At 48.3% G+C, this 26,632-nt stretch overlaps 1 long non-coding RNA gene across 1 annotated transcript; it reads left to right on the top strand.

The window, feature by feature from the left end:
* LOC102158235 lies at nucleotides 601–14,236 on the top strand. The gene is made up of 2 exons (XR_001305860.2): nucleotides 601–946; nucleotides 13,868–14,236. It is a non-coding gene; the product is annotated as an uncharacterized LOC102158235 (long non-coding RNA).

Raw genomic sequence — 26,632 nt, 5'->3', positions numbered from 1 at the left:
TGAAATACTTAATGACAGTGCAGCAAGGTAAGACAGCCAAGGAGTGGTACCCTGTACTCTTGGTCCTACCTGCCAGGTGGCCCTTGACACTGCTTCCTTCCTTGCATCCCAGCAGTACCCTTTCTGTAAAGACTCCAGGGAAGTCAAGAAAGAAATGCCCCCCCCCATCTCTTTCCCCTCACCGCCGGAGGAGCTCAGATGCATCTGCTGAGGGCTCTGGGACTTCGCTCTTGTCCAGAAGTAGCCCAGGAGCCGTCCTCAGGCCCTGCTGCAGGAAGACGGCAGACTGGCCTCCAGGGGGAGCTCAGGGTCTGATGAACTTACTACACACCAGATCTGATCAGGTCCCTGGTTGCTCAGAGAGAATCCAAGTCCCCATGGTCGGGGCCTCCTATGAGCTCTGTCTTTGTCACCACAGGACCCAGTCTGACCAGCTAGGAAAGCAGCGAGCTCCCACCGAGGTTGGCCAGTGGCCCTTGACCCCAGTGTGAGCGTGCTGGCGCAGGTGTGCCATGTGCCCTGTGCACAGGCAGGCGCTGGCTGGTGGGGGGCGTGGCCAGTACGTGAGAGGCGTGGCCAGCTCATGGGAGGCGTGGCCCGTGGCCGGTTCTTCTGCGGGAAGACGCTTCCAGCCTTCATGGGGCAGAGCACAGGCCCCCGCAGAGGCTGGGTTTTTCAAGCATGGGAGAAGCTCCGTTGGGGACCCTGAGTCCCAACTAGGGCATTCCTGACCCCAGAGGTTAAGTGACTCCAGCTCGAATCCCCAAACACAGGCATGTGGTGTTTCCCAGTTCCGGGCTAATTGGCTGTAAAGCCAGTGAGCGGCCTTTGAACGCCTCTCCTTCCAGGGCCTGCAGACGTGGGTGCTTTACCTGCAACGTCAGGAAGAGTGTGAGCGGAGGTTGCAGACCGTGTGAAAACTAGGACGCCCCCGTCCCTTCCATGTGTAAGTTATCCACTGGTCCCCCCAGGGGGGCAGTTTCTGATTTCTCACCCCCTTCTAGCGGGGCCTGGCTGGCGGGTTAGGTGGCTCTCCTCCTGGGTCACTCTTTGAACACGGTCATCCCTCGACCTCCATCAGACCGGCCTGGGCTTCCTCGCGTGGCACCTGTCACTTCTGCTGATGTCCCATTGGCCCAGGCGGGTCACGTGGCCAAGCCCAAGCGGGTGGGAAACGGACTCCGCCTGGGGTGGGGGGTGGGGACTGCAGACTCACTGCGCGAAGGGCGTGGGTCTGTTGCAGCAAGGGGACCGCTTCCAGGGCCCGGAGAGTGGGCTCTTGTCTGTCTAACCCTTGGAAATGGATGGTCTGAGGAGACACACATGCTGACACAGCAAGAGACTGTTTTGGGAAGGGGTCCTGGGTGGAGAAAAAGGTGAGGGAACCCCAGAGAACGGCTCTGCCACGGGGCTCGCAGTCTCGGGTTTTATGGGACTGAGGTTAGTTTCTGGGTTGTCTCTGGCCAGTCGTCTTGCTCGGTCAGTACTTGGTCTGGTTCAGGCTCCTTCTTGGTGGCGCCAGCACCCATCAGCCAAGATGGATTCCAGCACCAAGGGTCCTGGGAGGTTGGCGGACTCCTCCTCCTACGCGCCCCCCCCCATCCTCCCATGTGGTCTTAGGGCGCACTGTGTTCCTTGCGCGGCCTCCTCCTGTGAGACAATGCACGCAAGCCGCTATTGTCATGCTTGGCCAAGGAGGGCAGTGTCGGTGTTCCCCTATAAGGTCCAGGGACTGAGGGCTTTTGGAGAATCGCCCCCACATCCAAAGAGCCTCCTCAGTGGCGGGGTGGGAGCAGGCAGGGGAATATATGCGCCCCATGACCCAGTGTCAACGTGGGTAAACCCAACGGTGGCCCCCATCGCTATGGGTGGGGGTGCCAGCAGGCAGCACAGGAAGGTGACTCTGGGAGGCAGAGCCAGTGGCGGGAGAGCAGGCTGGGGGTGCAGTGAGGTGTCTGGGGTGGGGATGGGGGGGCGACTGCAGGAGCCTGGTGGGTGGCAAGGAGGAGAGGTGGCAGATGAAGCCACCGGTTTCAGCTAATTGGCGTCATTATAGAAAGTGTGGTGCCATATTATTATTATTTTCAGTCAGTCTCACATTCTTGCTCAGGTGACTCTTGAAATTTTATGTATAAGAGCCCCAGCAAGTTTGCTGGCAAGCTGTGCAGTTGGCATTTATTGGTGCAAGTGACACAGTGGAATGGAAGATGTGTGGATGCATTTATATTGCTAGCCTAAGGATGATTTATTTAAATCCTTTTCAATTTCAGAGTCATGTTGATATTTCTGCAGGAGTGACCTTTCTTATCTCAATTGTATGGTTAAAGGGAAAACACATTTAAAATTTTGTAGCCAAGGAGGTTGCCACTTTGGCTTTTCAGATTCCATTTGGCACCAGGACTCTGCCAACATTAGCAGCTGAAATTGCCAGAGATGTATTTATGATGGCCTGCAGCCACCAGAACAGAAATGGAATTTGGTTTGAGGTTTAAAGAAAGAAGAAAAGTCTGGAGGATTTATGGAAGCACAGATTGCCTGGGTATCTCCACACAAAGGGGTGTTGAGTATAACGGGTGCTCCAGTGATGAGGGCACCAGACGGCCGCTGTAGTTTGCTCTCTGCACCTAACGACACGAACCTTGAAAAATTCCCACTTCTCATCCACCCCTTTCACTCTCTTCTCCTCCTCGCTCTTCAGTTTCCCTCTCTGTTCCTTCCCCCTCTTCTTTCTTGCTTCTCTCTAATAGAGGAAGTAGCCAGTTCTGCCCCTTGCGAGTCCCATCCATAAAGCTTGAACAGCAAAGTGACAAGATCCACCTTGCAGTTCAGATGGGATGGGAAAAATCATGGGTTACTTTTCCAGAGGGGCAGGCAGGATTTTTCCCCAGGAGGTAAAAATAAAATACAAGCAGATGGATCCAAAACTAGGGTTTTTGATACAGTCTTTTTTACTTTTTGTGTTCTTCTCCCACCCTACTCGCCGTGTGTATTCTGGGGTTTAGCATAGCATGAGTGAGAGGGATAGAAACAGCTGAGGCAAGGCAGGTTCCTCATTATTTAAGCTTCCTTTTGAGAGAGGCAAAGAGGGCTGAGAGAGAGAGAGAGACTCAGAGAGAGGAAATTTGTAAAATATCTACTCAACTAATTGTACAAAGCTTCCAGTACAGGGATGTTCACTACAGCATGTTTATGACAATGAAATGTTGAAAACAGCTTGTATATTCACTAATATGGCAGTAGTTGAAAATTCCAGTGGGTGTGCAGCTCCCCTACAGGTCTTCCCTGCCCCCAGGCTTTCTCACCCAGTGGGTCCTGTCCCTGGTGGTGCCTGAACTTGAATTTCTAACAAGCTCCCAGGTGGGCGGATGCTACTGACCCAGACCCACCTTTTTATCACTTTGAGAACCGTTCTAAATGAGGAAAAAGGTGCTTCAAAGTTAGAAGTAATAATCTTCTCTCCAACTTTCCCGCATTTTCTGAAATAAGTACTCCTTTAAAATACGATGTACAAAAGGAGATTCCATTGTGGCTCAGTGGAGATGAACCCATGTAGTATCCATGAGGATGTGCGTTTGATCCCTGGCCTCGTTCAGGGGGTTAAGGATCCTGCGTTGCCTCGAGCTGTGGTGTAGGTGGCAGATGCGGCTCGGATCTGGCGTTGCTGTGGCTGTGGTTAGGCCAGCAGCTCTGATTCGACCCCTAGCCTGGGAACCTCCATATGAATGCCACGGTTGTGGCCCTAAAAATAAATAATAAACAAACAAAATTAAAGAATTAAGAATTTTTATGAGACTTTTTTTTTTTCTGAAAACTACCTAACACATCTGCATGGATAAATATTATTTACATACTACCTCCAAATACATATAAATTGAATTTCAGATAAAATCCATTCTCAACTGTGTGTTCTAGTACCTGCCAGCCAACATTTGTGTTATGTTGACAGCCACTATTTGCATCGTGTGATGTTTTGCAGTTCTAGTTGATAAATTCTTGGCTGGAAGCCATGGCTCAAAAAGTCACAGTATTGCTGACATTATGCATGAAAGAATCTCAGTGAACCAGAGGGGTGCACACCCTTGGCTGAAGGATTTTTAGGCATTTTCTTCTCTTCTCTCTGTTTGTCTGACATGCACAGCCACTGAATCTTGGCGTGGACCCGCGTCAGGGCCTGTTGCCTGCCTTCAGAAGTTCTTGCCCCACCTGCCAGAGGGGGGCGCTGGTCAGTGCCCAGGCTCTGCTCACAGCCTCTCAGCCCCGTTCCCACGATATCTGTGGGCTCCCTGAGCCTTTGTCTTTTTTATTTTATTTTTAATTGTTTACTGTAATATAGTGGATTTACAATGTCGTGTTAGTTTCAGGTATACAGTAAAGTGACTCAGTTATACATATATATAGGAATATATATACTCTTTTTTACATTCTTTTTCATGAGAGTTTATTACAAGATATTGCGTAGCGTTCCCTGGGCTATACCGTAGGTCCTTGTTGCTTAACTCTTTTATATACAGTAGTGTGCTTATTTGAATCCCTTGACCCTTTTCAAGGACTGCCCTTGGCTACGGGAGCAGCTCAACCCCAGCACCCACAGACCCAGCTCCCTGACTCCTGTGGGGACCACCCTGAGGTGTGACTTATCCTCCAAGGGTCTTCTGTGGGATCAGCCGCAGCGACCCTCTGCGGGGCACTGAGCCTTTGCTGCCTGCCCCACCTCCACCCTGCCTTGCCTTCCTCACTTCCCATTCGGCCCTGGGAGCACCCTTTTCATCATCAGCACATCCCACCTACACGTGAATCCTCATCATGGGGTCCAAGTCTGGGGATTTCGGACCTAGTCATGGGTTCTATGTCAGACCTACCTAAATGTCTATCAGCTACACAGGATCCTGATCAACAATAAACATGCATGGGCAAGAACATAGAGTTAAGAGGCACAGCGGATGGCTTGGAATCAAAATCTTGTTGGGGAGTGTAAAACCTAGAGCAAAGTTCAGTAATACACAGGGGCAGGGTATTATTTGAGACATATTCGCCCGTTTTCATCTTTAAATCCTTCTTTGCCATCCTCCCGCCCACCTGTGGAAGACTGTGGGAGCCACATGGTCCCTGTGTCCTAAGTGTGGCACAGAAGTCGCAAGACCTGCCAGCCGAAGGACGGTGTGGTCAGGAACCAGTGATGTCTTGGGGGGCCTCGTGTGGTCAGATGAAATGGCCAGGTGGCACCTTCTCCAAGGCTGGGCACCCCTTGACCTGCCTAAACTTAGATGCAACTGCCAGGAAAGGAGGGCGACCTTGAACGGACTGAGATTACAGTCTGTTCACCTGGGCAGGATGAGGCATCAAGATAGAAATCTGGTTGAGGTACAGAAAAATGAACACTGAGATCCATACCCGCCACCAACACGGGGGCACGTGCCAAACTGGTGGCACAGGAGGCAGTCCTGTGGCATTGAGCATATGCCACTTTTATGGGTTTGGGGAGGCTCTGCTGTGCCTTCTTGTGTCAAGTCTTTATATATTAGTGCTCAGGGAAGCCAAAGAGTGGTTAAACCAATAAGTGAGAAAAATCCTATGCAAAAATCACACCCTCCTGTTATGCTCTGCTTTGACTTGCTTCCCTTTTAAGCTTGTCCAAGGCCAAGTAATCCCCAAGTTCAAGCTTGGTTAGAACTAATCAGAAGAGTTTTATTTAACAAAACAGAGGGAGATCAGCCTTTTAAAAGCAAAATATTCAATGGATTTCATTTTTATGCACATAAAGGCATCCTATTTATTGAGTCCCTAATCTGGCCCGGAGCCTCTTCAAGGCAAACACGGGTGAGGGACTTGTCTGCCTGGCTAGTCACTCCTTGTCTTTCCTTCAAGGTAACTCTTGGAATGAAAGATGGATGTGTCAGACCCTGGCTCCCAGTATCAATTGGTTTTTCTATTTGTAGTAGGAGGCCGTTATTTGCCTTGCTAATTATTGAGAATAGAAAAGAGATGAATCCTTTTAAACTGTGGCTGGTACAGCATATGACCTGAGAAAACCAATGCTTTTTATGATAGATAATGTGAACGGAGATGTTGACAACGATGCATTGACAAGCAGGTTGTATCGGCCAGGGTTTGATCAGAGAAGAGAGCCGCTAGGAGAGAGGACTCTAGCTCCCTGTCCATCATCTAACTGTCTGTTTGTCTGTCGCCTACCTATAGATATAGACACACACATACATACAGATAGATACAGGTGTATATAGAGATACATCAATCTTAAGGGCTCGGTTACAGAGATCTGACCACAGGCAATTTTGGGAGCTGCTGCCTCTGTGTGATGCTGGAGCTCAAAGTCTGAAAGTCAGGCAGTGGGAAAGCAAAGATAGATGCAATCTTGGAACCTAAGAGCAAGCTAGAAGCCAAGAGCGTGACACTGGAACCTGTATCCATGTTGACTGCCTTTGACCTTGATAATGTGGGGGCTCTGCAGGAGCTGAGGCCTTTCATCACTCATTAGTCACTCAGCCCAGGAGTCAGAGAAGCTGGAGCCGATCCAGGAAAGAGGAGCCTTTGGGAGCCTGGCTGCTGCCTCACACCAGTGAGGGGAGCCTGCCTTCCAGCGACAGTGTCTGAGCTGCACAATGGCAGCTGTTTCACTTCCTCCCCCAGATCTCTCACAGCCTACCCAGAAACCTCCAGGCAACCCCTACCAAGTCACCATGCCTCGGCATAACGCTTTTGTCGCAGGACTTCATACTCCTTGAGACGCTTTCAAGGTCTTTCAAAATTAACTTTCATTTTGTTCCAATGGCATGTCTGGGGATGTCTTTTGGCAAATACATTTCGTAGATAATGTTTTAGTATATATATTTCCATTTGTTTTTATGTACATTTTAAGATGGATGCAGTTATACTGCATAGACAATCTCATATGCTTAGATACAATTTCATATCCTTATATTTAGGCATGTTTTTATCTTTTAAAAATTATTTGTAAACTGAGTTTTAATAGCTAAATATTTAATTGTGTGTACGTACCAAATTGTATACTATCATCTCCCTATTATTGGATTTTTGCGTAGTTTCTAATTTCCATTATTGCAAATGATGGACATAATGATGGGGTGGACATCTTTTTACATAAATCTGATTATTTCCTAAAATAGATTCATAGAAACTGAGTAATGGTAAACATTTTAAGTTTCTTAACTATTATTATTATTTTTTTTTTTGCCATACTCATGCCATGTGGAAGTTCCTGGGCCAGGGATCAAGCCCTTGCCATAGCAAAGCCACAGCAGTGACAATGCTAGATCCTTAACCCGCTGAGCCACAAGGGAACTCCTTAAATCTTTTATTATATGCTATTAATATTTAGACATATATTTAGAATATTTAGATAGGTTACAACCATTTAAACTTCCATCAGAAGCACATTCCATCCATACCTTAGTTTGGGAAGAATCAATATATGTACCATACTCAGTCTTCATATCTTAGAACATAATACATTTCATTGGTGCCAAAGCCCCTTTTTCCCTATTATAACCTTTCTGAAATCAGGAATTATTTTCAGCAGATAGTGTTTCATAGTTAAATTGGCAGTTTTTTTTTTTTTTTTTTTTTTTTTTTTTTGCTTTTTAGGCCTGCACACACGGCATATAGAGGTTCCCAGGCTAGGGGTCTAATCAGAGCTACAGCTGTTGGCCTACACCACAGCCACAGCAACACCAGATCTGAGCCGTGTCTGCAACCTACACCGCAGCTCACGGCAACGCTGGATCCTTAATCCACTGATTGAGGCTGGGGATCGAACCCGCACCCTCATGGTTCCTAGTCAGATTTGTTTCTGCTGCACCACCACGGGAACTCTGACAGTGGTTTTTTTCTTTTCTTTTTTTAGTGATACATTAAATAATGGTAAATCTAACACTTCATAGCAATTTTTTGTCTAATGAATAGAGTATCTGCATGAGTCAATTCTTTTTTTTAAAGTTCTAAATAGGAGTTCCCGTCATGGCGCAGTGGTTACCGAATCCGACTAGGAACCATGAGGTTGCGGGTTCGGTCCCTGCCCTTGCTCAGTGGGTTAAGGATCTGGCATTGCCTACACGGTCGCAGACTTGGCTCGGATCCCGTGTTGCTGTGGCTCTGGCATAGGCCGGCGGCTACAGCTCTGATTCGACCCCTAGTCTGGGAACCTCCATATGCCGCTGGCACGGCCCAAGAAATGGCAAAAAACAAAAAACAAAACAAAACAAAAATTCTAAATAAAGATTATAGTTTTCTATATGTAGGTCTCATTAAAGTTATTCTTAGGTAATGTATGATTTGATTGCTCTTTAAAGTATAGTTGAGTTACAATGTTCCTTCAATTTCTGCTGTACAGCAAAGTGACCCACCCACCCATATACACTCCCCTGCCTTTATCCATTTTCCATCAGGTTCTTTTTTTTGTCTCTTTAAGGCTTCACCCACAGCATATAGAGGTTCCCAGGCTAAGGGTCAAATCAGAGCTGCAGCTGCCAGCCTACACCAGAGCCACTGCAACTCAGGGTCCTAGCCTCATCTGTGACTTACACCACAGCTCCTGGCTACGCAGGATCCTTAACCCACGGAGCAAGGCCCAGGGCTCGAACCTGCTTCCTCATGGACGTTAGTCAGATTCATTTCCGCTGAGCCACGACGGGAACTCCTCCATCAGGGTCTTACCCAAGAGTAAGATACAGTTCCCTGTGCTGTACAGCAGGACCCCATCAACCGATGTTTTTATAAATGGAATCTTTTATATTTTGATGTGTAATAGATTATTGCTCAATATATGATAAAACTATAAATTTTAATAATTTACATTACATTCTTATAACTTTTTAAAATTATTAGGTTTATGTTCATTTATTTTCTTTCAGTTTTTCTTTTTAATCACAAACGCATAGACGCCTTTGGCTTTATGGCTCAGGACAGAGTTGACTGCATCTCATACATTTTGAGATTTTGTTTATACCAAAACACTTTATCAAATGCCTACAAATTGTGGGAAAACTCTTTCACAGACTGAGGACTCGAAGACGGTGAAATGCTCTTCTTGTCCATGGGAATCCGTAGGAGAGCAGACTGAAAGACTGGACGATTTTTATTTAACTGAAATCAGTGTCCACTGTATGTGCCTGGCATGATACCCCCTGAGCAGCCTTGGCAGCTGTGCTCAGCTGCTTACTTGCTTTATTTATTTGTTTCTTTATTTTGTTTTTTAGGGTCGCCTCTGTGGCTTATGGAAGTTCCCAGGTTAGCGGCTGAATTGAGCTGCCAGCCTACATCACAGCCACAGCAACACAGGATCTGAGCCGCATCTGTGACCTACACCACAGCTCATGGCAACACCAGATCCCTGACCCACTGAGTGAGTCCAGGGGTTGAACCTGCACCCTAGTCGGATTTGTTTCCACTGTGTCACAACAGGAACTTCCAGCTAAAGTGCTTTAAAGGTGGGTTTTGAAGTCAGTAGGTACGAAGAGCCTTCGGGGCATCTGACCATTGTGCTACAATCATGTTGCACCTTTGCTTCTGCTTTTCATTTGGGATATTTCCCTTAAGTGGCATTTTCTCTCTGTCAAGGAACAACACAGATGGAGTGGACTGTGACCAGTGGGAATTGATGGGGCCAGTCATCTGATGTCTCAGAAGGGCAACGGCCTCTTTAGTGAACTTTGGGCTAATCTTGACTATACACTTTAAACCACACGAGAGCTAACTTCAATGGAGCTTCCTGTCCTCTGCGGGACCCCCTCCATCCTGCAGTCCGTGGGTCAGGACATGCGGGTCACTTCCATCTACACTGTGTTGGGCAGAACTGTGTCACTTTAACGGCCCCGCTTTAACTGCAAGGGGTCCAAGAAATACAGGACCACACAAATCTGTATGTGTGGGTTTCCTACAGCTGCTGTTACAAATTACCACAATCTCATGGCTGAAAACAGTACAAATTGATTATCTGACAAGTCTGGAGGTCAGAAGTTCAAAACAGGCCAAACAGGGCTAATTCAGGGTGAGGGCAGGGGTCAGGTCCTTCTGGAGCCTAAAGAGGACAATCTTCCTAGTCTTTCTCAGCATCTAGAGACTGTCTGTGGTCACATCACTCTGGCCTCTGCTTCCACTGTCCCATGTCGTTCTCTGACTCTCCTGCCTCCTCCTTCCATCTTTTAAGGATCTTTTGATTACATGGGGCCCAACCCGCTAATCCAGAATAATTTCTCCACCACAAGATCCTTAATTAACCGCACCTGCAAGGTCTCTGGCCAGGGCCAGGGAACACAGTCACAAGTTCTGGAACTGAGGGCATCTTTTGGGCCATGGTTCTGCCACTGCACGGAGTGCGTCCCAGCTGTCTTTGCCACCGTCCCTTGGAGCGCTCTGAAAGGGCCTGTGCCTTCGTCTGGATGTGGCTGGAGTCACTTAGCTCCAGAGGCTGGTGAGCACTTATGGAGTAATGCCAGGTACGAGGCCTGAATCACGCCCCAGGTCACTGGAAACCACTGGACTCACAGAGGAGACCCTCCTATGCTGCACACAGTCCCATCTATATCCTAGAATCATGTAGTTGCACCTATAATTACTCAATGTATTTTTACCTTTTCTTTAAATTACAAAAACCACCCATAAAGATATGCTTGTTGTAAGAAAATTCAACATGAAAAATACAGAACCATAAAGACTAAAGGACAAAAGCCATCGGTCAGCCTCTGTCTCGGTAGATAGAGGGGGCTTTCGGGAATGTGCACGGGCCTCTTCTGATCCTCCCCACCGTCTCCATCCTCCCGCCCCCGCCCCTGCGAGGCTGACCCGTATGGGCCTGCGCGAATAAGGTCCTTCACGGTTGGCCCCTGATGGGACTCGCCCAATGGGAGGCGTGAGAAGCTTGGAGGGTAGGAGGGGAGTGAGGCGGGTTTTTACTTCCCTTGTTCTCTCCCTGTCGGGTCACTGAGTTGGTTGCATCTCCACCAAAGGCCAATAGGTGACCCTTTTCCTTTTTTTTTTTATTTTAGGGCCACACCTGCGGCATATGGAGGTTCCCAGGCTAGGGGTCGAATCAGAGCTGTAGCTGCCGGCCTACGCCACAGCCACCAGCAACGCCGGATCCAAGCTGCATATGCGACCTATGCCACAGCTCATGGCAACGCTGGATCCTTAACCCACTGAGCCAGGCCAGGGTCCCTAGTCAGACCCCTTTCAAAAAGCCACCTCCTGATTCCCTCAGCCTTGGTGGTTGTAGTGGCTCCCCGCTCTCACTGGTCTTGGTTACTGCATTAAACCTGGTTCTTCCCCCAAATTCTTGGCATGCTTTTGTAAGTAGCCCCTTTACCAAATTCTCTTCAAGTTATCCAGCTCTAATGTCAGGACCCTGCTGGATACAGAGTATGTCCTTCCACATATTTTTTATGACTTTACACACACACACACACACGCACAAATAATAAGACAGTAAGTGGAGTTCTCTGGTAGCTCAGAAGGTTAAGGATGTGTCCTTGTCACTGCTGTGGCTCAGGTCACTGCTGGGGCATGGGTTTGATCATGGGCCTGGGAACTTTTACATGCTGCAGGTGCAGCCAAAAATAAAAAAATACATAACTATATAAATACATAACATGTATGGAGTATTTAAAAAAATAAGATGGTAGGCTGGATGCTTTGATTAAGGGTGTGTGTGTTAGAGACAGACAGCCAACCAGACAGGCAGACACAGAGAGATTTGAGGTGTACCCCATGCGGACACTTTGAAGTATGAGGTCAAGAACTGGCTGAGTGACTGACTCGCTTCCGTGAAGGTATGATAGATGGATGGATAGAGAGAAGGTGTGATGATGGATGGATGGATAGACAGAAGGTGTGATGGATGGATGGACAGAAGGTGTGATGGATGGATAGACAGAAGGTGTGATAGATGGATAGACAGAAGGTGTGATAGATGGATGGATAGACAGAGGTGTGATGGATGGATGGATAGAAGGTGTGATGGATGGATGGACAGAAGGTGTGATGGATGGATGGATAGACAGAAGGTGTGATGGATGGATAGATAGAAGGTGTGATGGATGGATGGATAAATAGAAGATGTGATGGATGGATGCACAGAAGGTGTGATGGATGGATGGATAGAAGGTGTGATGGATGAGTGGATAGATAGAAGGTGTGATGGATGGATAGACAGAAGGTGTGATGGATGGATGGAAAGAAGGTGTGATGGATGGATGGATAGACAGAAGGTGTGATAGATAGAAGGTGTGATGGATGGATGGATAGAAGGTGTGATAGATGGATAGATAGAAGGTGTGATGGGTGGATGGACAGAAGGTGTGATAGATGGATAGATAGAAGGTGTGATGGATGGATAGACAGAAGGTGTGATAGATGGATAGATAGAAGGTGTGATGGATGGATGCACAGAAGGTGTGACGGATGAGTGGATAGATAGAAGGTGTGATGGATGGGGTTGGGTCATTTCAGACCAGAGGGTATTTGTCAGGAGGATGACTTTGAAAAGACATACGTGTAACTTCACTTGCTCTGAGCGGCTACCCTACCTCCTCAGAGTTGGAGTGTGGAAGCCATTTCCGTTATCTCAAGTCCGCAGGAACCTGGATGGGCTGCTCCCAGTCAGGGGCCGGGAGGAGGGGACCAGTATCTGGCACACAGCTCAGGACGCTAGGAAGAGGCTTTTTCCCTCAGCCTGAGGCAGCTGAGTGGGGTGAACCTGGACCCCTGGAGCTGGTCACGTGGGCAGAGATGGTGGTGGGAGGCGGGCCACGCGTGGTTCTCGTAGGCCCGCCGTGGACCATCGGGAGGGAGAGTGGCTTCTTCAGTCCCGTCCAAGGGTGATGGATGTGAACGGAGAGAATCCTTGCGGCTCTGACTCCCAAAGAAACAGGGATCAGCTGCCGTGGAAAGTGCTACTGAATGTTTCCTGAGGAGGCCTCTGAAGTGACCACAGGTGCCTTTGAGATGGAGAGAGTGCTGCCAGCCTATGGGAGCCTCAGCTGGGCAAGAACTCTCCCGCACCCCTTCTCACTCCCCTCCATACTCTCGGTCCTGGAGGGGCCAGGACCCCTGAGCTGAGGGCTGTAAAAACCTCAGGAGGGCAAAGGGCAGCAGCTGCCGTGTCTGCAGGCTTCTGCAGGGGAGAAGCTGGGGAGAAAATCTAATTCAAGTTTGGAATTTTTATTATCATCCAGGTTTAGACATTTTTAGTTATGGAAGTGACACGGTGTTTACAACTTAGAGTAACCATAGGATTCCTTTTCTACCTGTAAGTTTGCAGAAGTCATGCCGCTGCCTGAGTTTTCTCCCTGAGGCAGAGGAGGAACTTCCCATTGCAGATTGTTTAAAGGGACAGTGGAAGACAAAAATAAAGACGTTTTCTTATGAGATCTTGCGAGACTTTCCGTTCCATATACACCTTTAAAATTATTACAGGACCATTATTATACTTTACACACTCCTCTGAAACTTACTCTGTTCACTTACATGTATTAGACATTATCCCAGGTTAGCGCAGCTTCGCTCCATTGATTTTCCTGGCTGCCTAGAATTCTCAGGTCTGGGTGTACAATACTTTACTCCTTTATTGTTGTGATTGCTATTATTTTTACTTGCCATTAAGAATAACATTGCAAAAGTACCTTTTACCACTTATATGACACCCATGAAGAGATTCTCTGGCTGGCTCGCTGGCGTGGAGCCGCAAAAAGCAGGTGGATCCCGGGGTGCTTTTATCTTCCTACCTTCCATTCTCCTTCTTTCTGATAAGAGCATCCCTGTTTTCTTTTGGGGGAATGGAGAGGTAACAGGAAAACATCTCAAATTTTTGTCTTCTGCTTTTTTTTTTTTTTTAAATCAGATACAGCGGGGGCAGTGCTTGCTGTGCCTGGGGAGGAATCTTGGCATCCACCCTCCTGAAGGGAAGTGGAGTCATGTGACCCAGCTAAGCCAATCAGAAGCTACCTCCTGAGAACACAAAAATGGAAACCAGTTGGGGATGATTTGTCCCGAAAGGTTTACCCTAAGGCTCTACTGAGTTCTAGTTTCCCTGAGACCCTGTTATTCATCCTTATTCCTCCAACTCTGTGGGTTTTAAAAATTGCAATCTAGCCTGGGCATGTCTCTATTGTTTTTCAACGATGTAAAGAATATGTGTGTCTAATATTTTGGCAGATGCCTCTAGTTGCCCTCCCATCAGAGGTAGCCGATTAAACTTCCACCAACCGTTGGGAACGTTTGGGCTTCGTTTCATTCTGATTTGCTTTAAACTGTTGTGTGATGTTATGCACAGAAAGTATCCTTTTATTCAATTCTTCTAATACATTACCACTTTGATTTCCTGATAGAGTGATTCTATTTCTAAATGGGTGAAATGTCATTTTCTCCAGTGGGTAGGCCACTAAATAACTTACCTCATTCCTAGAATGCGACAGGCTTGTATTATCTTGCCAAAAGTATAGTTGATGAAATGGCCCAGTGTCAAATTAATTTTATTTTGAAGTGGAGTGATTCATAAGGATATGAGCCACAAACTTGGACTCCAAGGATTCCCAAACTGAGTATTCTCACATGGTCACCTTAGCAACTGTAAACAATGACATAATGGTCAAACATCAGCGAAAGGAACAGGCACGTACTGTACAGAAAGTTCCCTTAATGAACACCATGTTTGCCAATGACTTTATTCTTACTCTAATTGTAGATTAAGAAAACCAGCTGTAGAAGTAGGCTAATTTGAACCTAATCAGATCTTCCAACTGGGTAAACGCTGACACTGAGAGCAATACAGGCAGGACTCACTGCTCTGTGGGAAGAGAGATGTCCAGGCGATTTATGGACTGTGGGAGCCGTAAATGGAGAATAATAGCAAACACTCAATCACCAAGAATTGTATGTACCAGCAAGCGTATGGAGACATGAAATCATGCCTCCCACCAACTTCTTGAAACATTTCCTGGAGCTTGAATAAGGGAGCAAAACATACGCAAATGATTTTATCTCCTCTCCTCTCTCCATCTACTTTTGTTGAAATTAAGAGAAGGATGGAACATGTCCAGAGGAGAGAGAATTCTGATGCTCAGGGCACAGGGGCTTTGCAAGGTTTTGCCCCAGAGCTGCAGCGCTATTCAAAATGTTTGACAACCAGTATGGTAATGTAAATTGATACAGAAGACAAAAACTCAATCAATGCCTACCACGTGTTTTATAGGCTCTGACAAAGGAAGATCACGTGAGTCAATAAAGTTGTGTTGTTTAGTTACTAAGGTACGTGGAAAAGATTGCCTTTCACATGCCAAGCAGTACGACTGACAGTGGAGAAATTGCCAAGTGCCTGAAATAGATAAAGGCTAATTGCCAAGGCTTCCGGTAAAGTGGGCTGATGAGCAGGGGGACCCCATGTTTCTCAAGTTTCACAACTAAGAAAGGTGTCTGCTGTTTGGAGGGTCTTTTTTTCAAACAAGAGAAAATCAAACAAAAGTTTAATAGTCTGTATACATGGGAGAGACCCAAGAAAACAGAAAAATTCCTGGGGTTTCTTTATAGATACTATTCATCAGTTTATGGACTCTATCTTGGGTTATGAGTTTAAGACTTTTTTAACATGAAGGGATGTTAAATTTTACCTAATACTTTTTCTGAGTCAACTAAGAAGAGCGTATGATTTTTCTCCTCTAATCTATTAATGTGGTGAGTTAAATTTATTCTCATGTTAAATCTCCCCCGAGTTTGTGGGTAGGGTAAATTTGGGCAAGATATATCTTTGTTTTTATACTGGACTGGATTTGGTTTGTTAACATTGTTTAGGATTTTTGCATCAATGTTTACCCATTTGAGTGTCTGTGATTTTCTCTCGTCGTATCATTTTTGTCTAGTTTTGTCAAGGTTATATTAACCTTATGGAATCCTCCTGCGGGGGTACTTCCTCATTTTCCATCTTCTGAAAGATAAATGATCAACTTTTCTTTGAAAGTTATTCACAGCTATAAATGAAAATAGAACTCCAGTTACATATATTAAAGTGGTTTCTACTTTTCTAAAAAAAAAAAGTTATATAGAATTTGTTCATAAAATTGGCTGGGCCTGCTATTTTCTTTCTTAGGAAGATTTTTGTTGAGAAGATTGCTTTTCAACCTTGTCCTTTTATAGGTGTTCTCTCATGTATTTCTGGCTGCTTTTATTTTTGCCTTTTTTTTTTTTTTTTTTTTTTTGTCTTTTAGGGCCGTACCCACGGCACATGGAGGTTCCCAGGCTAGGAGTCCAATTAGCAGCTGCCTGCCTACACCACAGCCACAGCAATGCCAGATCTGAGCTGCAACTGCAACCTACACCACAGCTCACGGCAACGCCGGATCCTTAACCCACTGAGCGAGGAGGCCACGGATCAAACCTGCGTTCTTGTGGATGCTAGTCAGATTCGTTTCCACTGAGCCATGATGGGAACTACAAATTACTTTATGTTTTGAATCTACTAATTCTAATACCTAAAGTACTTGGGAGCACAATTCTTATTTCTGCTGACTCTTCTGTGTTTCTTTGGGGACCATGATCTCATGTTTGGTGGGTCTTCAAACTGTAGAAGTCTTGAGGGCTTAAGTTGGGGATGCACTTTTTCCTGGAGAGGTTTTGTTTCTGTCCTGCAGGGACTGACATCTCAAACTTCAGACACTGAGGACATCAGGCTGCTGCAGAGACTGGGGGCACTTAGCTTCAGTCTCTGCCTCGTGGGAAGCCCAAAGGGTAATCATGGGGCCCCGTCAATACCTCCTTCCTGTCTCCTATGTACGGCGATCTGTTAATTCCAACAGTATCCTCTCTACGAATCTACCTCTCTGCTGAAGCCCTCATTCAGGCCTTATGTTCTCTTTCAGGGACTTGGTCAGTAGTCTCCTAATTGCCTCCCTACATTGATTCCTTTCTCATCTAATCAGTTCTGCAGCCAGCTGCCTGATGAATCTTTCTAGAGTGCACTTCTGATTTTATAGTGTAAATTCCTTAAGTTTGCATAGCTTGTCTCCTTTTTTGAAAATACTGTGGGAGTTCCTGTTATAGCTCAGTGTGTTAAGATCTGACTAGTATTCATGAGGAAATGGGTTTGATCCCTGGCCTCGCTCAGTGGGTTAAGGAACCGGTGTTACTACAAGCTGCGGTGTAGGTCACAGACGTGGCTCGGATCTGGCTTTGCTGTGGCTGTGCCCAGCAGCTGCAGCTCCAATTCAACCCCTAGTGTGGGAACCCTCCATATGCGACAGGTACAGCCCTGAAAAACAAAAGAAAAAAGAAAATAGTGCCATTAGGTTATCTAACCTGCATGTCACAGTAACTTTGCGGAAAACAACTGATGCACTTTTCTGTTCAGTGGCTTCCTCTTGCCTTCAGAGTAAATCCAAACTCCCAGACCTGCCTTTACATCCTTCTATTGCCACCTCTGTCCTGCCTTTGCAGCTGTATCACGTGCTCGTTCCTTAGACACATCCGACAGTCCAGACAACCTGAACTTCTCAAAGCTCTTCTCTTCGTTCTTCACATCAGCGGCGCCATCCTATCCTTGCTCTTTCCACTGGCATCATTTTTCCTTCGAGATCTGGGTCAAAGGCGGACTCTTCCAAGACACTTGACCTTCGCCTCATCAGCTGAACAGGCTCCATCACTTCTGTGCAGTAAGCAGTGCACAGACAGACACACACAGACAGACACACAGATACAAAGACGGGGAGAGACACGGACACGCACACTCACATTTAGGCTTCCTTTGGGAATGAATCACTTTGTGCTTTGCCTCAGAGTTCCTTCCTCCCGGCTGCTTTATTGGGTCAGGTTCCGTGTCATCATTATAGCCCATGCCCTGTTTCATTCACTCCAACCCCATCTTGATGAATTCTTCAGCATAAGGGTGGCATGTAGCCCACAGAGCACGGTGGAGCCATCCCAAAGAGCCTGTGGGGGGCGTAACTGCGAAGTTACACCCACCGCTCCATGAAGGCTTTCCTGATGGAGGGTGGGATTGGAAGTGGGGTGTATTCTGTGGATGATTCCAGGGGACCTACTTCTGAAGAGCCAAAAAGCTAAAGATATTTCTACTGATTTTGTTTTATACGAAGAAGAAGAAAAGAAAAACCTCAGAGGAACAGTCTTGAATGGTCCAGTTGTGAGGCAGTTACTTTAAAGCATAATTGAATAAGCGAAATGTAGCTTTATATTGTGATAGTGGGCAAACTCCTGAACAGGCTAATGAATCAACCTGGATATTCTCTTTAGGCTTTTGCTATCTTGGTTTGTGGAGCCTCACGTGAAAGTGTCATTGGAATGTTGTTTTTTTTTTTTTCTTTCTAGGGCTGCACATGTGTCATACAGAAATTCCCGAGCCAGGGGTCGAATTGGAGCTGCAGCTGCAGCCTACACCACAGCCATAGCAACACCAGACCCAGGCCTCATCTGCAACCTATGCCACAGCTTACAGCAACACCGGATCCTTAACCCACTGAGCCAGGCCAGGGATGGAACCCACATCATCATAGAAAAGATGTCAGGCCCTTAACCCACTGAGCCACAGTGGGAACTCCCAGCGAACCTGGGGTCTGGACAAAAGCAGGTGGGGCGCTGAAGCCTCAGCCTGTGGTAGCCGGGCTCCAATCGGCAGCCCTTGGTGATGTGCATCTCTTGGTATTCACATCCCCTGGTATTCACATCCCTTCCACATTAAATCAGGGTCGGTCTGTACTGCGGACAGAATGTGTCGGAAGTGGCTGTGGGGGGCTTGCAGGGCTGGTGGTAATAGGATTGCTACTTCTCCCGTGGCTCCAGCGAAACCGTCTGCAGACACTCAGCCCTGTGGGAGGCCCAGAACGAGAGGCACTGAGGCCTCCCAGCCAACAGCCAGCACCGACTTGCCAGCCACATGAGCGAGACCCCTCGGAAGTGGGTTCTCCAGCCCAGTCACGCCTTCAGATGATGGCAGCCCAGCTGACATGCTGACTGCAACTCACAAGAGAGCTCCAGCAGCCCAGCCAAGCTGCTTCTGGACTCCTGACCCACAGACACTCTGGAGCATGGTCGCCGAGTGTTGCTTTAAGCCACTAATATTCGGAATGACTGGACCACAGTCCTTCTGGAAACAGACAAAAACAAGGAAAACGCAAACCTGTGATATCTCCAGGTAACTGCTCAGTCCTGGACCAGAAGAGAAGGGGGTCATCTGGAGAGTGGCCTTCGGTCTGTGCCTGGCCAACAGGACCGTGTGGGTCAAGGTTAATTCTGCATTTACCAAACCAGCTGCACCATCTGATTCGAGAAATGACATTGTTTGCACATCCCAAGGCCCTCGATAACCGTCTGTTGAATGAATGAAAGAAACAACAAACAGGGTCGCCAATGAATGACAAAAACACCGAACTTGTTACAGAACCACCTGCCACTCACCCCCTCCCAAGCTTGAAAGCAATAAATGAGTAGCCTCTGGCAGGTGAAGAGACTTACTGGGCCAGTGTCCAGAATGGGAAGCCTAGCTTTTCTAGATTGTGTTTGCTGGAGTGTCTCTCGGTCTGAGGAGTCTACCGGCTGGGTCATTGAGTTGCTGGTTATGCCTGGAGTGGGTTCAGTGCAGCCAGGATTTGGGTGGGTGTGGAGCAGCAGCAGGGAAGAGGTCCAAGCTTGCATTTTCTTCTTGTGGAAGCCAACTCTACCAAGCTTGTGCTCCTGAGTCTAGAGCATCCATCGGCCTCTCACGCATGCCTAGATATGCTCGGCAAACATCTGCTGTGCACCTGCAGGAGTCAGGTCCTACGCTGGGTCCTGGGCTACAGGGTGCACCAAACAGACATGGTCTCTGCGCCTGGGGAGCTTGAAGTCAAGCTGTGGTTATCATGATGAATGAGTAGAGCCCAATGCAACAGTGCAACCGCAGAAGGACTGTAGAGGAAGGTGGTGCAAGGCCTTTGGTGGGTACAGAGGAAGGCTCTCGCAGCTCACAGAGCCCAGGGCTGAGCCATGACGGATGGGAAAGAAGGAAGAGAGGAACAGGTGCAAAAAGCCCTGTGGGAAGAAGCAGCACGGCGACTTGGGACCAAAAGCGGGCCAGGCGGGAGGGGCACACGGTTATTGCAGCCAGGAATGTGGATGGGATCTCCTGAGAGATGAGAAAGAGGGGAGAAAAGGGCTCCCACCGCAAAGGAGACGGAGGAGGAGGCGGAGCAGGCGTGGTGGCAGAAGCAGAAGAGAAGCCAGGACAGCATTTAGAGTCAGCAGCAAAGGAAAGAGCACTTCTAGAAGGAACGAGGGAGAGATCGTGGAGCCGAATGCTGCTGAGTGTCACCGAGCACGGCTAAAGCAGGGACAGAATGGAGGTGACCAATTCCACAGCTCAAGTACAGCTTTTCCTGACATAGTTTCCTTCTCAAATGTGGCCTGAGAGAGTTGGTTATAATTCTGATGCAGAAGATGGTGGCTTCTCGAAAATCATGAAAATCTGAATGTAAAAAAAAGAGGCCCTGATCCTCAGGGCCTCCCTGCGGACACGTTGTCTCTGCTAATTCATCGCAGAGTCATTCCTCCCACCGGCCCGTGATGCACAGAGCACCGAGTTTGCAAGCGGAGTATCAGGATTTGCCTCCTGGCTGTGGCACTACCTGGGCTGGGCACACACCCTCAGCTTCTCATCTGTAAAATGCGCATAATGACGTGTCTTCCTCCGTCTCGGTTCGTGAGGATGCAGGACGTCATGCTTTGGGAACCGCAGGTGTACAGGTAAGAGTCCCTGACGTCTCAGCAGTCACTCACCTTTCAGCCAGAAGGAGGTGAGAAGGTCTGACTGGTGGGCCGGGGGAGGGTGGGGAGGGGGAGAGTGCCAGAGGTACCCAGTGTCTGGGGAGGTGGTAAGAGAGGGGACGCCACCCAGGAGGAAAGGGGGCACTGCCAACCAACTGTCTTCTCATCACCTTCTCCAGGGCTGGTCATGCCGGGCCGCCTTCGGCTGCCAACCAGAGGTGGGTGCTCTTTGGGAGACGAGGGTCCTGCTGGGTCCTGGGACCGCACTGGACTTCCTGCGGCTTTCCGGTGGCAAAGCCCCTGTCAGCTGTCAGCTGGTCCAGATGTCATTTCATAGGTGACCACAGGTCCACGCCCCTGAACAGAGGCCAGGTAGGCAGTAGGAGCTCAGTAGAAGCTTAGGGAACAAAGACTTAGTTTCCCCATTTCAGGTGTGAGTGCCTGTCCGTGCCCGTGGGGTCTGAGGCGGGTGTGGCTGGCGTGACGCGCTCCGTGCACAGCAGCCCTGTGCCCCGTGGCCCTGTGGCCCCACGGACCAGCGGCCTATTCTGCTCCTGACGGGAGGCACGGTCAGGCCGAGGCAGGCTGCACCGAGGCCAGACATGCATTTTCTTAGCTCAGGGCCTGGGCCAACTTCTAACACTGCCAACTGCGGCTTGCAGACTGCACACTTCGAGCTCTTGTTCCCTTCCCAACCCGGGATGACCGCCTCCTCCCCAGCTGGGCTCTTTCATTCCCGTAGGATTAGAGCGGATGCACCTGACGTGTCTATGGCAAGGACACCTCGGGTTAAACCTCTTTGGGGAAAGCAGAAGAAAATAAAGGGAGGGAAGAGAGAGGAAATATTTAGAACAATTCCTGGCAGCTTCCTCTGGATTGTAACTGGTTTCTCTCCTATGTGGAGTGTGAGCTTGTTGAAGCAGGGGCCGCCTGAGTTTCAGCCCAATTGTACCCCAGATCCTAACACAAACCTTCACACAAAAATAGCTGTGTCAACAAAGGTCCTACAAAGGAACAGATCAAGGAATCGTTTCCCTCAATTTAGCCCAAGTCCGAAGCCCACTGACAGGTGGTAGCTGAGAGAACTGGCATACCTGGCTGCTTCCGTGTGGGACTGACGATCCAGGACACAGGTCTGTGGGCTGGTACCTCATGGCAAGAGACACATTCTCAGGTAGAATCCTTAACAGTTCAGGTGCCAGGCTGGGCGCCTGACGTCTCAATCCTCGACATTTCACTCATTCCCGGTGTAGACGTACAGAAGAGAACTCGCCCCAGCACTGCCTTGCCGCGCGAACGAGTCAGGACTTCTGTGCAGAGGAAGCTTGTTTCAGGCAGTGATGCATTTACAGCAGTTTCTTTTCTTTTTTCTTTTTTGTCTTTTTGCCTTTTTTTTTTTTTTTTTGGCTACTCCCGTGGCATATGGAGGTTCCCAGGCTAGGGGTCGAATCGGAGCTGTAGCCACCAGCCTATGCCAGAGCCACAGCAACTTGGGATCTGAGCCGCGTCTGCAACCTACACCACAGCTCATGGCAACGCCGGATCCTTAACCCACTGAGCAAGGGCAGGGATCGAACCCGCAACCTCATGGTTCCTAGTTGGATTCTGAGCCACGACGGGAACTCTTCCTTCTTTCTTTTTTAAAAGAGCACCGTTTCTTTCCTGCACCTTCCAAACCCTAAGACAAATGGTGTCATATTGAGGTTTTGGTAACTGTTTGCTCAGAAGGATCGCCCACCACCTGGATGATAAGGAAGTGTCTCTGATAAATCCGTAGTGGACACGGAGCCTGCAAAACATGTTTTTATCTGCACTCTCTGCTTTGACCCTGAGGCCTTTATTGAAAATCTGATAGACAGGAGCACTTGGAGGTGCCGCGGTGCCACTGCAAAGATGCGCCCCTGGGGCCAGACAGCGTGGGTGGGACCGCCGCCCTCGAGGGTCACCAGCATGGGGTGGAAAAGAGACACGGTCCCTCGGAGCCTTGTTTTTTGCTCTGTAAGATCAGGGTGATGTCTCTGAGGTCGTTGTGGCATGTGGGACAAATTGGTTACTGCTCCAGAAAATGGGGCAGGGCATTCCCTTCGTGGCTCAGCGGTTCACACACCTGACTAGGAACCCGACTGGGATGTGGGTTCGGTCTCTGGCCTTGATCAGTGGGTTAAGGATCTGGCGTTGCTGTGAACTGTGATGCGGGTTGCAGACAGAAGCGGCTCAGATCCTGTGTTGCTGCGGCTGTGGCGTAGGCTGGCAGCTGTAGCTCCGATGCAACCCCTAGCTTGAGAACCATGTGGTTCTAGAAAGAAAAAAAGAAAGAATGAAAGAAAATGGGGTGAAGCATTATTTTATTCGAATGCCAGCTGGAAGCAATCTCTCTCTTTTTTCTCCCATGTCATGGCAGAATCTGCTTGCCCAGCTCTATCTTCCTTTCCCTTTCCCCTCTGTTTATGGAATCCCGGAGACTGATGTTTCCTCCAGGTCTGCTCTGCCTCAACTGATGCTCTTCCCCCATCACTCCAAGCACTGCCGCTGTGCCCCTTCTTTCACTCTGCTTCTATGTAGAGTCTTAAGAAAACAAAACAAAAAACAAAAGAAAGGGAGTTCCCTGGCGGTCTAGTGGTTAGGATTTAGCACTTTCATCACTGTGTCCTGGGTGCAGTTCCTGGTCTGGAAACTGAGATCTCACATCAAGCTGCTGCATGTCATGACCACCACCACCAAGTCGTGTGCACATCCTGTTGTGTCTTTGGTATTGTACAGTACCTTGTTGCTGGCAGGGTGCAGAGATGTGTGCAAATGCAGTGCTTACAAAGGAATTAAAGAGCCAGGAGCCAAACCAAAGCCTGAACATGATTTGATGTGGGATCTTGATCTGAGACACACACGTTCAGCACTCTGTTGGAGTTGGGGCTGGATGGCCATTTGAACGTGGTTTCTGTGTCTCCACATGAAACAGGAGAAAAGCATTTTAATCTACTTTACCGCATAGGAAGCCATGACAATGTGTACGGAGCGTGCTGAGCTCTTTGAATGTATGGTTATTTCAAAAATAAGCAGACCATAGAGATAGTGTAAAGCTGGAAATAAACCACAGAAATAACTTGGAGGCAGCTAGGAAAGTGTCACAATTAAACAGCTGATGTCCGCCTGACCCAAGAGTGCTGTCGCTCTGTTTTGAGAAACAAAATAGAAGCGACAACCAGGAGCTTAAGAAATTATGTGGAAAAACAATAAAGTCTATCAGGACAATTGCAAATAGAGTGGACTAAGAAAGGACCAGAAGGAAGGCAACTTCAGAGAGCTTCTCTTTTTGAGAGGACCACATTCAGGACAGATGACTATGGCTCTTGGGTGTTTTGAGGTCTTTTACAAGGTTTTAAAAATCCTTGAAGTTTCTCTTGGGACTTTTTTTTTTTTTTTTTTGGCTTTTTGCTATTTCTTGGGCCACTCCCACAGGCATATGGAGGTTTCCAGGCTAGGGGTCGAATCAGAGCTGTAGCCACTGGCCTACACCAGAGCCACAGCAACGCAGGATCTGAGCCACGTCTGCAACCTACACCACAGCTCACGGCAACGCCGGATCCTTAACCCACTGAGCAAGGGCAGGGACCGAACCCGCAACCTCATGGTTCCTAGTCGGATTTGTTAACCACTGCGCCATGACGGGAACTCCTCTCTTGGGACTTTTAAACACATACTCACGTGGGTAATCAAATTGGAATCCAGACGCACTGATATTAGTTATTCCATTTACCACCAGCCCGTGGCGGATTGTTCTGATCTCGTCATCAAGTCTCTAAAGGTGGAGATGACTTTGCCCTTGACTTTCCTCTGAAATGTCCACACACGAAAGTAGCTCTCATAGGCTGGGGAGGTAGGGGAAGGCATTTCACGAGGAAGGAGAGAAACCGCCCTTGAGCAGCCTTCTCTGTGAGCTTCCGCACACTACGTAATGTGATCATTTTCTTAAACTGAAGAGTGAAATCCTAAAATTTTGCACTTTATGGAGAGCTAGGGACCACGGTAAGAACAGAATGACTTTGCGTCTCACCAGTTCTCCGTCTCTGTTCCTCCTATCCACTTAGTCAGGAAACGATCCTGCCTGGACCTTCAGGCTGTATCGAGTCGCCTCCTGGTCCAAGCGCCGTCTTCTTCTGCCTGGATTATAAGGGCCTGCTTACTGGTTTCCCGCTTCCATGGCAATGTTGTCATATTCTTCTGATCAGGATCCTCCAGTGCTCCCACAGCCTCCCAGAATGAAAGCCTAAGTCCTCACTGTGGCCCGCAAGGTCCTTACCATGGCGGTCCTCATCTTTTGAAACATATCTCCTGCTAATTCTTACTCGATGCTGTTTTTAGTGTAGACCCGCAGTGCCTAGAGCACCGTCGGACATGAAGTAGATGCACCATAAGTGCTGGTTGAGGGAGTTCCTGTTGTGGCTCAGTGGTTAACGAACCCGACTAGGAACCATGAGGTTGTGGGTTCGATCCCTGGCCTTGCTCAGTGGATTAAGGATCCCGTGTGGCTGTGAGCTGTGGTGTAGCTCACAGACGCGGCTTGGATCTGGCATTGCTGTGGCTGTGGTGTAGGTCGGCAGCTACAGCTCCGATTCAACCCCTAGCCTGGGAACCTCCATATGCTGCAGGTGCGGCCCTAAAAAGGCAAAAAGACAAAATAAAATAAAATAAAATAAAGTGCTGGTTGAATGAACAAATGAATGGCGACTGACCTATCAGCAGTACCCAGAAGTTGCTGTGTTCTTGGGACTGTGATGGCCTTTCTGGGTGGCAGAAAGGACGTAAAGGGAAATCTTGATTCTCTTCTTTCTAAGGACAGGAGAAGGTACTGGTCAGGACTCCTAGGTTACGTGGGACAGAAATCCCACTCCAACTTAGCCAAAGGGAAGCCGTCTCCCGGAAGCAATCTTCAGGAAGTGCTGAGCTGGGGCTGGAGCCCAGGCCTTGCCCACCCGCATGGCTCTTTCTTCCTGTTGGCTTGTGCTCCGTGTGTTGGCTTCAGTCTCCCTGGATGGTGCCCCTCAGGCTGGACCACAGACTGGGGTCCCTCTTGGATACTGTATCAGTTTCCTGTGGCTACTGTAACAATGACCAGTTTGTGGGCTTAAACCAACCAAACTTTATCCTCTCACCGTTGTGGAAGCCATAAGTCTGTAATTAGTTCCACTGGGCTGAAATCAAGGCGCTGGCAGGGCTGTGCTCCCTGCAGAAGCAGCAGGGGAGAATCTGGTGCTTGCCTCTCACAGCCTCTCTTGGCTGTCAGCGTGCCTTGGCTCATGGCTGCGTCACTCCTATCTCTACCTCTGTGTACACCTTGTCTCCTCTCCTGTGAATCTCAAATCTCCTTCTCCTTCTCATAGGGACACATGTGAAGGTATTTAGAGCCCACCAGACAATCCAGGATCACCTGTCCATTTCAAGTACTTAACTTCATCACATATGCAAATAGTTTTTTTTCCTCTCCATATAAGGTAACATCCACAGGTTCCAGGGATTAAGACACGGACATCTTTGTGTGTGTTTGGGGGGGGGTGCATATATTTCGGCGACCTCAACTGCCCTCCTTCTGCATTCATGAATGACAGGAAGAAAGACTTTTTCACCAGCTCTAACTAGAAAAGTTCTGACTCTGACTGACCTGGCTTGGGCCACTGGACATTCTTGGACCAACTGCGGTGGGGAAGTGTGTGGTTGGGAGGGGACAGGCCCCACAGGAGCATCTTGGTTGGAGTAGAGGAAGGAGCTACTATTCCCCAAATAAGAGCAGGGAAGGAAGGCTGCCCGGCTGACCAAAGCCGTAGCTCCATTAACTGGCGGTGTGGAAACACTGCAAAACCGAGGCAGT

This window comes from Sus scrofa, chromosome 1 (assembly GCF_000003025.6).
Source record: "Sus scrofa isolate TJ Tabasco breed Duroc chromosome 1, Sscrofa11.1, whole genome shotgun sequence".
NCBI classification, from domain to species: domain Eukaryota; kingdom Metazoa; phylum Chordata; class Mammalia; order Artiodactyla; family Suidae; genus Sus; species Sus scrofa.
This window is presented reverse-complemented; position numbering and strand designations above follow the sequence as displayed.